Raw genomic sequence first — 12,792 nt, 5'->3', positions numbered from 1 at the left:
AGAAGGCAGCACCATGTCCTACTACAGGTAGCGTGGTGACATCATCACACATACTTCTTGGAGGCAGAGGTGCCACAGCATGGGAGCCATTTCATCTACAGGGGAGAAGCAAACTAATGGGAGTAGTTACCATTATCTGTCACTATTGGGGTAATTAATAACTGTATGGGGTGGAGACTGATTACTAAATGGGGTACAATTGAAGGGGCTGAGAACTTTATTGGTTACTATTGAGCGGGCTGACTACTAAATGGGGCACTATTATGGGATTACCTACTGCATGGGGGAAACAATGGGGTAACTACTTTATTGGTTAGTATTAAGGGGTACTATTGAGGGAGCTAATAACACATAACATGGGCTACATGAGGGGAATTTTTGAAATTTTGGACACCATAGATTCGGAGTGTGTATATAGGAAAGTAGGAAGTGTTTTTAAAAGTGCAGCACCTAAGGTGAAGTATAGATATATAGGACAGGTTCAGTGGACAGCCCGCGATTTAGTTAATCCACCACTGGTGTCCATGACACTGTTGTCCATGTCACTGTTGAATGTACCACCCATGACACTGGATTCTTCCCGTCATAAAGGAACTACAGTACCATACTAGGCCATGACCAAGCCATAAGATGCTGGTACGTGCATTAGGGGTGTTACATGCGGCAGTGATGTGGACGCTTCCTGCAGTGTGAAGAATCTTGCATACACTTTATGCAATGCACTTTACAGTTAAACTGACATGTTATCTTTAGTTTTTAGGTCAGTCTGAATAAAGCAATACCCACATACACAGGACCGGGCAATTAAAGGGGTTTTCCAGCGCTACAAAAACATGGCCACTTTTCCCCCTACTGTTGTCTCCAGTTCAGGTGCAGTTTGAAATTAAGCTCCATTTACTTCAATGGAACTGAGTTTCAGAACTCCACCCAAACTGGAGACAACAGTAGGGGGAAAGTGGCTATGTTTTTGTAGCGCTGGATAACCCCTTTAAAACTTGGGCCCCACACCAAGATTTTCTGCAGCAGGTTTGCACACAGAAAGGCTATGTTCACACAACGTCAAAAATAGAGAAAAGGCGATTTTCTATTTAACTGACTGCAATGGCAATGCATTAAAGTCAATGGGAAGGCGGACGTCCAATGCGCACAGTGTATTAAATAACTAACGTTTTTCCGTGGATGTCAAAATAATGAACATGATCATTATTTTCGGACAACTTTTGCAAACAGCAGACTTTTTTTATTAATTGTTCACACACAGTTTTTCTTTTGTCACCGTTCTTTCTCCGTTTTTACTATTAAATTCAATAGACTTTTCAATTAAGCTGCACCCAAAGGCCAATAGGTAAACCCAAACTAGAATAATGTTCAAACACCAGACATTGGGAGGCCAGGCTGCTAAATGACAACCGTCATTTTAGCCTCAAAATGAGGGATGTCATTTTAAACGGAGCTGAAAAAACGTTGTGTGAACATAGCCAAAATCTCCAGTGTCTAATTGTACCAACAAAGTAGACTAATGTATACCTCTATATAATAATCCCACAGTTACAAAATACCAGTATACAAGGAACAACTATTACATACAGATTACCATCATACTATTACTGACCAAATCCAGTTTACCAAGACCAACAATATATGAAATATTACACTACCGCACCGTGACTAAATAATACTATAAGATACTATACTATAAAGAAAATACAATAACGCTGAATGTGTTCTGATCCAAAATTATCTTTATTAACAGCATAAGTACATCAGAATAAATGTTGCCTTAAATCAGCATAGAAATGACACAGGATGATGACATCATCGAATCGCATGACATGTTCAGGTTGCTTCACATAATTGGGAACAGGTCATTACAGTAATAAAGGGAACCAATCAGCCCAATTGGGCTGATTTGGTTCCCTTTTGCACAGTATAAAGCTCTTGTGCAGCCTGCGGCACATATCAGCCGGGGCTGCAGCAAAAGCTTTATACGGGAGAAAATAAAGTTTTAATCTGCTGTCAAGTGGCAGGGAGAGGCGGGCAGGTAGTCATCTGGGCGGCTCCCCGCCCATGTGTAGTCACCGCTCTCTGCCTGTCAGCGCACTTGGCGGGACCTCTCTAACAGGCAGAAATTTCTGATTCCAGTGGCCCCTACTACGTGCAAATATGTCATCTATAAAGTGTTGCCAGAAGGAAGCATAATATACAAAATCAGAATGACTGTATACAAATTACTGTTCAATCCAGCCATGTATTTCGGGGCCAAATTGGACTCTATTGCAGATCCGCTGTACTGGATGTAAAAAAATATCACTGAAAATGAAGTTTTAATTCAAAACGAATTCAAATAGGTCCAAAAAGAAACTTTGTTGTTGTTCAGTATAAGTGCTAGTCAATAGTAATTTAGTGACCACAGAAATACGTTTGGCATGGACTATTGACATGTACAGACTTTCAAAGCTTATAGTCACAAGCCAAGCATCTTTTGAAACTGGACCCAAAAATTGTAACTTTAAGGGTGCGTTCACACGTACAGGATCTGCAGCAGATTTGATGGCGCACATTTGAATCTGCAGCAGATCCACAGCAGATCCACAGGAGATTTGCAGCAGATTTGATTGCCTAGAATTGATATGCTTTGAATCTGAAGCGTCAAATCTGCGCCATCAAATCTGCTGCAGATCCTGTACATGTGAACGCACCCTTAAAAAAAAAAAAACACTAATGTCCAATAAAAAGAATCTAGCTGCTTTAGTAAGAAGTATCAAAGTACAACAGACAAGGGACTTAAAAGCCTGTTTGTGGATGTAACAATCCGATGCTTTAAAGTGTAACTGTCATTTCAGGGTCATTTTTCTGAAAACAATAAATATTTATAGTACAAGGGATTTTAAGAATCTCTGTAATAGGTTTTATAAACTAAAAGAGTTTCCTTCTGGACTAAAAAAGCAATCTCCCAGCCTCCCCCCTCACATCAAATGAAGCAGGATTTCTGTCTCCATTATGTGGCTATGGAGAGGGGAGGGGCTGTTAGGAGTGACTGAGCACGGAGGATTTCTGCAAAGCACAACAGCCTGCAATCTTCTCTCAGTAAGTTCATAGATAAGCACTGACCTTTCTGACACCTGAATTTAACGTTTTAGGTGCCCAGAGAGTCTAGAAACAGCTGACCTTCATGTCACCTCTTCCTGCTCCCTCAGCCCCTCCCCCCTTCATAGGCTTACAATGGAGAGAGCAGAGCCCGTCTTCACTGGCTTCTCTGTAATGAAGACGTGTTTGCCTGATAATGCACAGATAAAAAGTCAGGAGGGGAGGCTGGGAGATTGCTTCTTGAGTACAGAAGGAGGCTTTTTTGGCTGATGAAACCTATTACAGAGTTTCTTAAAATCGCTTATACTACTGATTTCTGCAATAAAAAAAAACATGACAGTTACGCTTTAAGGGTTTTCCAAACATTTATGCAATATTTTTGCACTATACAATACATGTATGACAAGTGACTTATTGATAAGAAATTTGGACGATTTAGAGTCTATAGTGTTATCAGCATTGTATCAGGCCTCTGTATTTTCTGTTTAATTTCACAAGTAGGATTACTTTAATCAACCTATAGATACTTGTATTGGCCACCTGACAATGTAATGTACCTCTGCTAAATACATATCTCCCAACAATAGAGCCACCTTTATCTGCTGGCTTAACCATGATATTTTTTTCCTTGTACAATGATTGTAAAGCAGCTAGTTCATCTTTGTTTAGATTCTTATGTAATTTAAACAGTCCCACGTCAAGACCATGTAAAAATGTGCTCATTTAAGATCTCACTATTCCAACTAATGTTTCTACAGCATGATCCAGGTCGCTCAATCATCTCTCATCTGTGACTATTATTGTTTTGTCACACAGATCATGTCTAGTGTCCTTCGAGAAAAAAGGTTTTGAGTCTTATATTGTGGAAATACTGTGCTAAATCTATGTCTATTTGGAAGGAGCCAAATGATTCCACAGGATTATATGACAAACCTTTTTCAAGAACTTCCAATTGTATGAGGGTCAAATTCTGGGAGGAAATTTTTATAACAATAGACTGGGTCCTACCCCTGATCTCGTCTGCATGCCAGTTCCTTGGATGCTTTTGGCCTCCTCACCTAATCCTCCTGGGGGCCGGCATACTCTGCATACTCAGACAATGATCTTGCCCTTTCTGATGGCCCCTCTGGATGGGGGGGAACAGGAGCCACAACCTCGTTGCCTTGTTAATCTCTGTGCGCGAAATGATGGATTGCACCATCTGTATACACACTGATTGAGATAATTTTCTATATTCCATAAGTATTTGCTCCTCTTCTTCAGTTCAGTTTCTATTATGATATGCTGCCAATTGTTTTTCACAGTCTCTTTAGGTTGATTGAGCTTATCTGAGGTTAATGCATCTTTCAGCTGAGCTTAAGTGGACTTGATCTGGCTTTTTCCAAGGACATAGGGCATATTACCACGATACGGTTACTCAATAAAAGCCAGTATTTTAAGGCCAGTATTTCCACTGTACATTATCCACTATATTCACATTTAAAGACATGCTAGCTCTTTTTAGCCAGATTATTTTTTTTTAAATAAACTGAATAGTCAGAAAACACAAGCATTACCTATTCATATCCCATTTCATGACCCGACACATTTACAAAATCTTTGACTAGAAAACAGACATACAATATTTAGGTATTACCCTGACAGCTTAATTTTCTATACTATATGACAATAGTTATACCACACATCTCTCAACTCTTAGGAAAGAAGCCCACAATTTGTCTAGACATGAAATTTCTTGGATGAGTAGTCACAAATTTAACCCCTTCAAGACCGTGCCTATTGATGCACGGATGTTCGGGCCAAATTAGTTCAACGTTCCTCCCCGCCCTTCTAAGACCCATAGCGCTTTTATTTTTCCACCTACGGGGCTGGTTGGGGTGTCGATTTTTTTGCGCCATTATCTCTAATTTTTATAATTACCATTTTGGTGTACCTGAAAAACTTTGATCGTTTTTTTTTTTTCTTTTTCTGATATATAATTTTTAAAAATCAGCAATTCTGGTGTTTTTTTTCCCCCCCGTTTACAGTGTTTACCGAGCGGGAACAATAATGTTATATTTTAATAGATCGGACAATTCCACACAATATATAATATGTTTATTTATTTATTTTATATTTGTATTTTTATAATGGGCAAGGAGGTATATTAAACTTTTATTGGGAGAGGGGCATATAAAGTTTTTTAATACTTTTAAAAACTTTTTTTTTACACTTTTTTTTTAAAAACACAGTATATTTCACAGTAAAACATGCAATCATTAGATTGCATATACTGATCTATACTATGCCATAGCATAGATCAGTGTTATCAGTGATCTCTGTATAGAGCATGCCTGAGAGCAGACTCTATCCATAGATGGCCGATCTGAAAGGACGGAGGTAAGTGGATTACCCCCGCCAGTTGGTACAAGACTGTCGGGCTGCGGTGGTCCTGATTACTCAGTGACAGGGTGTTGTCGCTATACATCACAGCGTTTAAGGGTTTAAAAGTTAATGGCAGGTAGCTGTGGGACACTGATGTGTGCGGGGCTGCTCTTGCTGCAGTGGTGCCGCACACATCAAACCCCTCTGACGCACAGGAACGTATATGTACATTCCAGCTGCACGGGGTATGTGTACGTATTACTGATGTAAAGGGTTTAAAGTGTCTTTGTCGTTGTAACTTTAAAATCTAAATCATTAGTAGATGTTTGTAATTTACATTAAATATTATTTTTAGTTATTGTGCTTTAAAACAAAAAGAGGTTGAAAAGCTGGTTGAAAAAAAGAGACCAAATACAGTAAGTACACAAATATATTCATCTGCGTGCTCACAGAAAAGAAATCATTTATTTGATTGATGGACACATTGGGGGGACATTTATGAAGTCCCGCGCTTTTTATGCCGGGCTTATAAATGCCGATCGCACAGAGCCAGTCCGAGTGTAAATTTTGAAACCTACACCAGCTCAGAGCTGGTGTAGGTTTCAGTATAATTTTTTCACAGAAAAAATTATAAATGCAGCACACGCAGATGCAGCCCCCCCCATGTGTGCACCCCCCTGTAACGCCCTCTCCGCCCCACTGGCGAAGGTGGCGCAGATGCGAAAAAAAAAAATATTCACAAAAATACACCGATTTGCCCCATCTGCGCCTAAAAAAGGCATTTACGGCTTTTCATACATGAAACTTATAACAACAGTGACACTTTAAGATGTTACTACTCTCTAAATGTTTATATTTATTTCACCATTCTATTTACTGTAAAGGTAAACTTACACTAGAATATTGGGTCATTTAGGCCCTACCCCACAACAGCTGAAACCCCACCTTATTGTATTGTGTATGTATTCCAGGACTACATCTTCTAACATGTACATAATGAGGTTTGTACAATAGTTCTACAACAATTAAAAGATGCAGTACTCCAGAAAAAGAGTTTATTCAGTAAAATAAGTGATTGACAGATCTTGCAGTGCTTACAGATACCGTGGAACATCATCTTTATGTGCATATGCTTCTCTTAATTTACACAATATTTCCAATAAAGAAACAAAAATGCCACATAAAAGTGTGGCATTATTTATTAAACAGAAAAATTTTGAACATTTTTAGGACCTCAATTGAAGTTAAAGGGGTTGTCCGGCGATAAAAAATTATTCACAGAATAACACACATTACAAAGTTATACAACTTTGTAATGTATGTTATGTCTGTGAATGGCCCCCTTCCCCGTGTTTCCCCCCACCCACGCTAGACCCGGAAGTGTGGTGCATTATACTCACCGCATCTCGTGTCGTCCACGGTCTCCGATCCTCAGCAGTGACGTCTTCTTCGGGAGACCGGCGGATCTTCCCGAGTGTCGGGCGCCCTCTGCAGCGTCATCCGAAGCTCAGCCGCGATTGGCTGAGCATAACTGTGCTCAGCCAATCGCGGCTGAGCAGCTGATGACGTGGCCGCCTCATCAGCCGCTCAGCCGCGATTGGCTGAGGACAGTTATGCTCAGCCAATCGCGGCTGAGCTTCGGATGACGCTGCAGAGGGCGGCCGGCACTCGGGAAGATCCGCCGGACTCCCGAAGAAGACGTCACTGCTGAGGATCGGAGACCGTGGTCGGCACGTGACAGGTAATGTATAGCGCACCACACTTCCGGGTACACGGGTGGGGGTGGTGGGACACGGGGAAGGGGGCCATTCACAGACATAACATACATTACAAAGTTGTATAACTTTGTAATGTGTGTTATTCTGTGAATAATTTTTTTATCGCCGGACAACCCCTTTAATGATATGATGACACAAATCAAGAGAGTCTTGCAAATTATGTTTTACTCTAATAGCACTTAAAAGGTCAATTGAGGTACACAAATCCTTGAAGTGATATTGTCACCCCCATTTCCATATATGTTATCAGCACCATTCTGAAGCTTAGATTTAGCAAATTCCATGTCCACTGGTAGAAAACATGACTTTGTTCTCTCTCTGGTCAAAAAGACATTTTATCTTTGGTAGACAATACCATCTGGGTGGGGCTTCACAACAGTCATGCCCTGTTTCCCTGTCTACATTGGTGCCATAGTCCCTACCCCCTCTGTGACATCATCAGAATGGGTTGCTCTGGAGGCCGGGATTTATACCTTTGGTCCAGTCTGAGGCTCAGAGCAAGCAAGATCAGGATTTCATGAACAGTATCTTTAGTTTTTCTTCAACCTTGATCATGCTTCACTGTAAGCATGGTTTTGGGCAGTGGATGAGTAGTGCTTGGTTCCTCCAGAAATGACACTTAGTATTGAGGAAAACACTTCAATCTTGGTTTCTTAAAAGCAGAGAGTCTTGTTTCTCATAGTCTAAGCCCTTTAGATGCTTTCATGCAAACTCCTGGTGGGCTTTTGTGTGTCTTTTACTAAGGAATACAGTGGTACCTTGGTTTAAGAGTAACTTGGATTAAAAGCGTTTTGGTTTAAGAGCTCACAGTTTTTCACAATTGTAACTTGGTTTAAGAGCATTGCTTTGGTTTAAGAGCTCCCGATACTGGGTGGGAGGGGGAGGGGCATGTCCTGCATAGCAGGGTCTACAGCACTGTACTCTGACCCAGGAAATCTCCCTCACCTTCCAAATCATAGCAGATCCACTTCAGGCTGGAGCTTGTATCAGGGGACAGGACTGTGGAGGTAATCTTTTCATAGCTATAACCCCTCTCTCCCTGGATAGAGAGTGATGCTATATTGTGCTCATCCTATACCCTGCTAATTCTTCCCTGCAGTCTGTTAGCCCTTGTATTTCCCATTCTCGCCATTATGGGGATCTGAAGGTTCATCCTGTATCTACAAACTGCAGCAGTTTTTCAGGTTTATGCAGTTACTATACATTATATTCCACATATTCCACATTACTATACTGTACAGTAACTTATAATATGACATATTCAACAGTTTCTAAATCTTTGTTTCATTTGTTCTACATATGTTCTACATATTGTTATTCAGAATTAAAAAAAAATCATTATTTTTGGCGCGTGGTACCAATTGTCTGCATTTTAGTGATTTCTTATTTAAAGTTTTGCTTTGGTTTGAGAGTAGATTTCGATTACAAACGTGGTCCTAGAACAAATTATGTTCAGAATCCAAGGCACGACTATATATATATATATATATATATATATATATATATATATATATATATATATATATATATAATTTATTTATTTTTCGGGGGGGGGGGGGGGGTTCTGCCAGACAACCCTGATTGGTGGAGTGCTGAAGTGATTATTGACCTTCTGGAAACTTAGCTGTACTTAGTCACCGTCTGACACATTGCTCTCTGCTGACATCTCTGGCAGAGACGGGAATTATTCAGAGCAGGAGAGGTTTTCTATGAGAGTTCCTGTCTCAGCCGGAGATGTCAGCAGGGAGCACTGTGCCAGACTGAAAATAAAACAACATTTCCTGCAGGACATACTGCAGCTCATAAGTACTGGAAGACTTGAGATTTTTAAAGAAGTAAATTACAAATTTATATAACTTTCGGACACCTGTTGATTTGAAAGAAAAATTTTCCACTGGACAACCCATTAAATATAACAGTTCTAAACAATATTTTAAATGAAACATTTAAAACTAAAGTTTTAAAAAAAGAAAGAACAAAGAAAAGGCACAGTCTTAGATTCAGTCTACATCATCATAGCTAGCCAGGTCAACTGTAAAAAATATGTAATGGCTAGTGGCAAAATTCTTCAAAGTGTCTGTGCAGAGTCAATTTAAGTGCTTTTCAATAGTTGTTTTAGGTCTGTGCTCAAAAATACTGTATAGCAAAACATGCACTTACATTTAAAGGTATTGGAAAACACCACATAGCAAATACACATTTAAAATCTATATACAGTTTTGTGCCAACAGAGTACTTATAGTGCAGGTTTTTTGTTTTTTTTTATCTTTAAAGAACCAACAGATTTTCACAGACAAACCTTTTGGCATATGATTTGATTTTCTGAAATTAACTTTGCAATTCATGCTTTTCCAAGCTACTTATATAACTTTTATATAACCATTTCCTATTTAGTTTCTCAAAAATAATTTATGCCATAAAATATAAGAAACATTTTGTAAACTATATTTATATATTTGTTTTTAATTTATTGCATATTCTAGGTATTAACTATAAAATCCTTAAAAAGTAATGCTGCCTAAGGTCAGTTTAGATCTTTTGTGTAATGGATGGTCCAAGCACGAGGAGGTGGATCCCCTGGATCACTGAGGAGTGTTGGCCTTCCCTCCACAAGGAACAGAGTTTAAGGAATTCTCGGTTTCCACCAGCGCCCGCCACAAGGCTGGTTGGACTTCACTGCTGGAAGCTCCCAGGTCACTTCCCTTGAAGAATTGTGGTATAGGATCAAGATGGCACACTGCAATGGGGTGGTGCTCATGGTAGGAAGTAGTCCAATCAAGTAGTAAAGAAATATCCCTACACTCACCAAATTTTGTAGTGTTCTTTTATGAAAGTGTCACATCATACAGGTACAAGAAAGGGGGGCGCATTTCGTCCTGTGGCCTTCAACAGCTCTGATGAAGGCCACAGGCTGAAACGTGTCCTCCTTACCTGTGTATGTATGATGTGACACTTTAATAAAAGAACACAAAAGAATGTAATAGGTGCCGGTATATTCCTTTACCCTTGGAGAAGGACCTCTGTGACCACTGACTGAAGAACCAAAGGAGTGCTGGAGTCTGGGACTAGGTGCTCTTTCTCAGTGGTTGAAGTGCAGGATGCAACGTAGGATGTAGTTTAGACTAAACCTGAGCTGGAACTAGGAATGGATTGAGATCCAAATAGCTAGAAAATACCTAGGAATGGGTAGATAGCCAGTTGCTGACTGACAAACAACTGAGCAAGGAGGTGAGGAGGTAAAGACTACAGTATATATACCCCCAGGAGAATGTGACAGAAGACTCCATAGCCTGTGGGCTGAGCTTATAAATACAGGTGGACAGGCGCATGTGCACAAAGCCAAATTCTCCAGGAGGCCAGCTCAGAGCAAGTGAAGTTGCCAAAAGACAAGCAGGCTTAGAAAAAGGCAGATGATCATAGCGCAGTGCGACCCAGAGCAGGTAGGGGGTAATGGACACAGCCATGTGTCATTACAGTACCCCCCCCTTAGGGCCTCTCCTCTTCTTGGACCGAAGTTGGTGGAAATGCTAGATCAGTTTTGGAGCATTTATGTTCTCTTGAGGTTTCCAGGACTTCTCTTCTGGTCCACAGCCTTTTCAGTCCACTAAAAAATAAACTTGGCCACTCCTATATTTCTGATCCAAAATATATTTTGCCTTGTAGACTTATTCAGTGCCAAACACTGGGGTACAAGAAGTGATTTTCCAAGAGTACCAATTAAGGATAAGTTGGTTAAGGAGAGACATCTGAAATGAGTTGGGAATACACAGAGATGAAGGCTTGTAAGGAACTGGATTGTTTTGTATTAGTATGGTGAAGGGTCCTAAGTAATTATTCTTTGACAGACAGACTTTGTGTACAGGCTGAGGCTCGGAGAAGGCTTTGATTAGCTTGATGCCAAATCTAGATAATTGCCCAAAGTCTGGTTCCCCTGTTTCACTGGGCCATTGTATTGAGGATGGTGGTCCGAAGACAGGTCAAGCTTGATTTGGAACTGGACACAGAGGGCTAACTAGAACGAGGAGTTGAATTATACTCCCCTGTCAGAGACAATATGGTTTGGCATTCCATGCAAATGGAAGATGTGGAGGATAAATAAGAGAGCCAGTTTGGTTGCCGAAGGCAGGCCTGTATGAGAAGTAAAGTGTGTCATCTTGGAAATGTGGTCCACTACGTCTCAGATTACAGAGAAGCCTAAGGAGAGATGAGAATCAGTGAAAAAATTCATGGCAATATGTAACCATGGAATCTCCGGAACAGGTAGTGGCAACAGAAAACTTACAGGCTTTTGGTAAGAACTCTTATTGCGGGCACATTCTAGGCAAGCGGCCACAAATTTTTTGCATCTTGAACCAAAGTTGGCCACCAATAATCCCAGGAAATGAGATCAAGGGATCTGCGTACCCCTGAACGGGAGGGCCCAGGTGAAGATATGTTTCCTAGAGCCGGGCTGCATGTTTGCCTGGAGGGATCTCTTATAGTCTCATTGGTGTCGTTGTGATGAGGCACTCTGATGTATGATGATGGATTGTGCATCTGGAACCAAGGGTGTGGAGTCCGATGCTCTAGACAGTGTGTCTGCCTTAACATTCTTAGCTGCTGAATGGAAATGGAGAGTGAAAGTGAAACAAGAGAAGAGAGACCAGTGGGCCTGACAGATTCAGACGTTGTGCGGTTTGCAGGTACACAAGAGTTTTGTTATCTGTACAGATCGTCACCGGATGGAGGGACCCTTTCAATAGATGTCTCCAATACTCCAAGGCCAACTTGATTTCCAATAGTTCCCTATCAACTAAAGAGTCATTTCTCTTGACTGTGGGGAATGCCTTAGAGAAAAATTTGCATGTGACTGCTTTGCCCTGGTCATTTTTCTGGAACAGGACCGCTCCAGCCCCAACCGCAGAGGCATCAACCTGTAGATAGAATGGTTTCTCAGTGTCAGGGCGATGAAGAACTCTGGACGAAGCAAAAGCAGTTTTAGTCAGGAGAAAACACTTTCAGCTCCCGGAGTCAATATGCATAGATTGCTGCTGTTTTTGGTGAGGGCAACAATAGGAGCCACAAGCAATAAGAAGTGTGGAATAAATTGATGCTAATAATTGGCAAACCCGATAAAGCTCTGGATGGATCAAAGACCGACAGGACGTGGCCAGTTCAGGATTGCGGACTGCTTGTCAGGGTCCATCTGGAGACCTTGGGCAGAAAATTAAAAAATACATTTTTTCAATTTGGCTTAAAGGCAGTAACCTACCATTGTAGAATAACATTTTAAGGTCAGATGAGCATGATATCCATGACTCAAAGGGTTAATTTACACAGATTATCTGACAGATTATCTGCCAAAGATTTGAAGCCAAAGCCAGAAACAGACTATAAACAGAACATAAAGGAAGCCCTGAGATTTTTCCTCAAATCCAATCCATTTGGCTTCAAATCTTCGGCAGATAATCTGTCAGATAATTTTTCTGTGTAAATGGACCCCATTGTTTGGATCTGTCTGTCAGCCATAATCTCTGGGTTTGATCAATAATAATGGCTTAATAATATCTAACAAACAAGCTTT

General features: G+C 40.6%; 1 protein-coding gene across 1 annotated transcript in view; it reads left to right on the top strand.

Moving 5' to 3' along the window:
- Positions 1–12,792, top strand: part of GABRG3 (gamma-aminobutyric acid type A receptor subunit gamma3) — a 395,342-nt gene that overhangs the window by 247,515 nt on the left and 135,035 nt on the right. The gene's annotated exons all lie outside the window — the stretch shown is intronic.

This window comes from Dendropsophus ebraccatus, chromosome 5 (assembly GCF_027789765.1).
Source record: "Dendropsophus ebraccatus isolate aDenEbr1 chromosome 5, aDenEbr1.pat, whole genome shotgun sequence".
Lineage (NCBI taxonomy): Eukaryota > Metazoa > Chordata > Amphibia > Anura > Hylidae > Dendropsophus > Dendropsophus ebraccatus.
The sequence above is the reverse complement of the archived record's forward strand: the minus strand, read 5'-3'. Positions and strand labels throughout refer to the sequence as shown.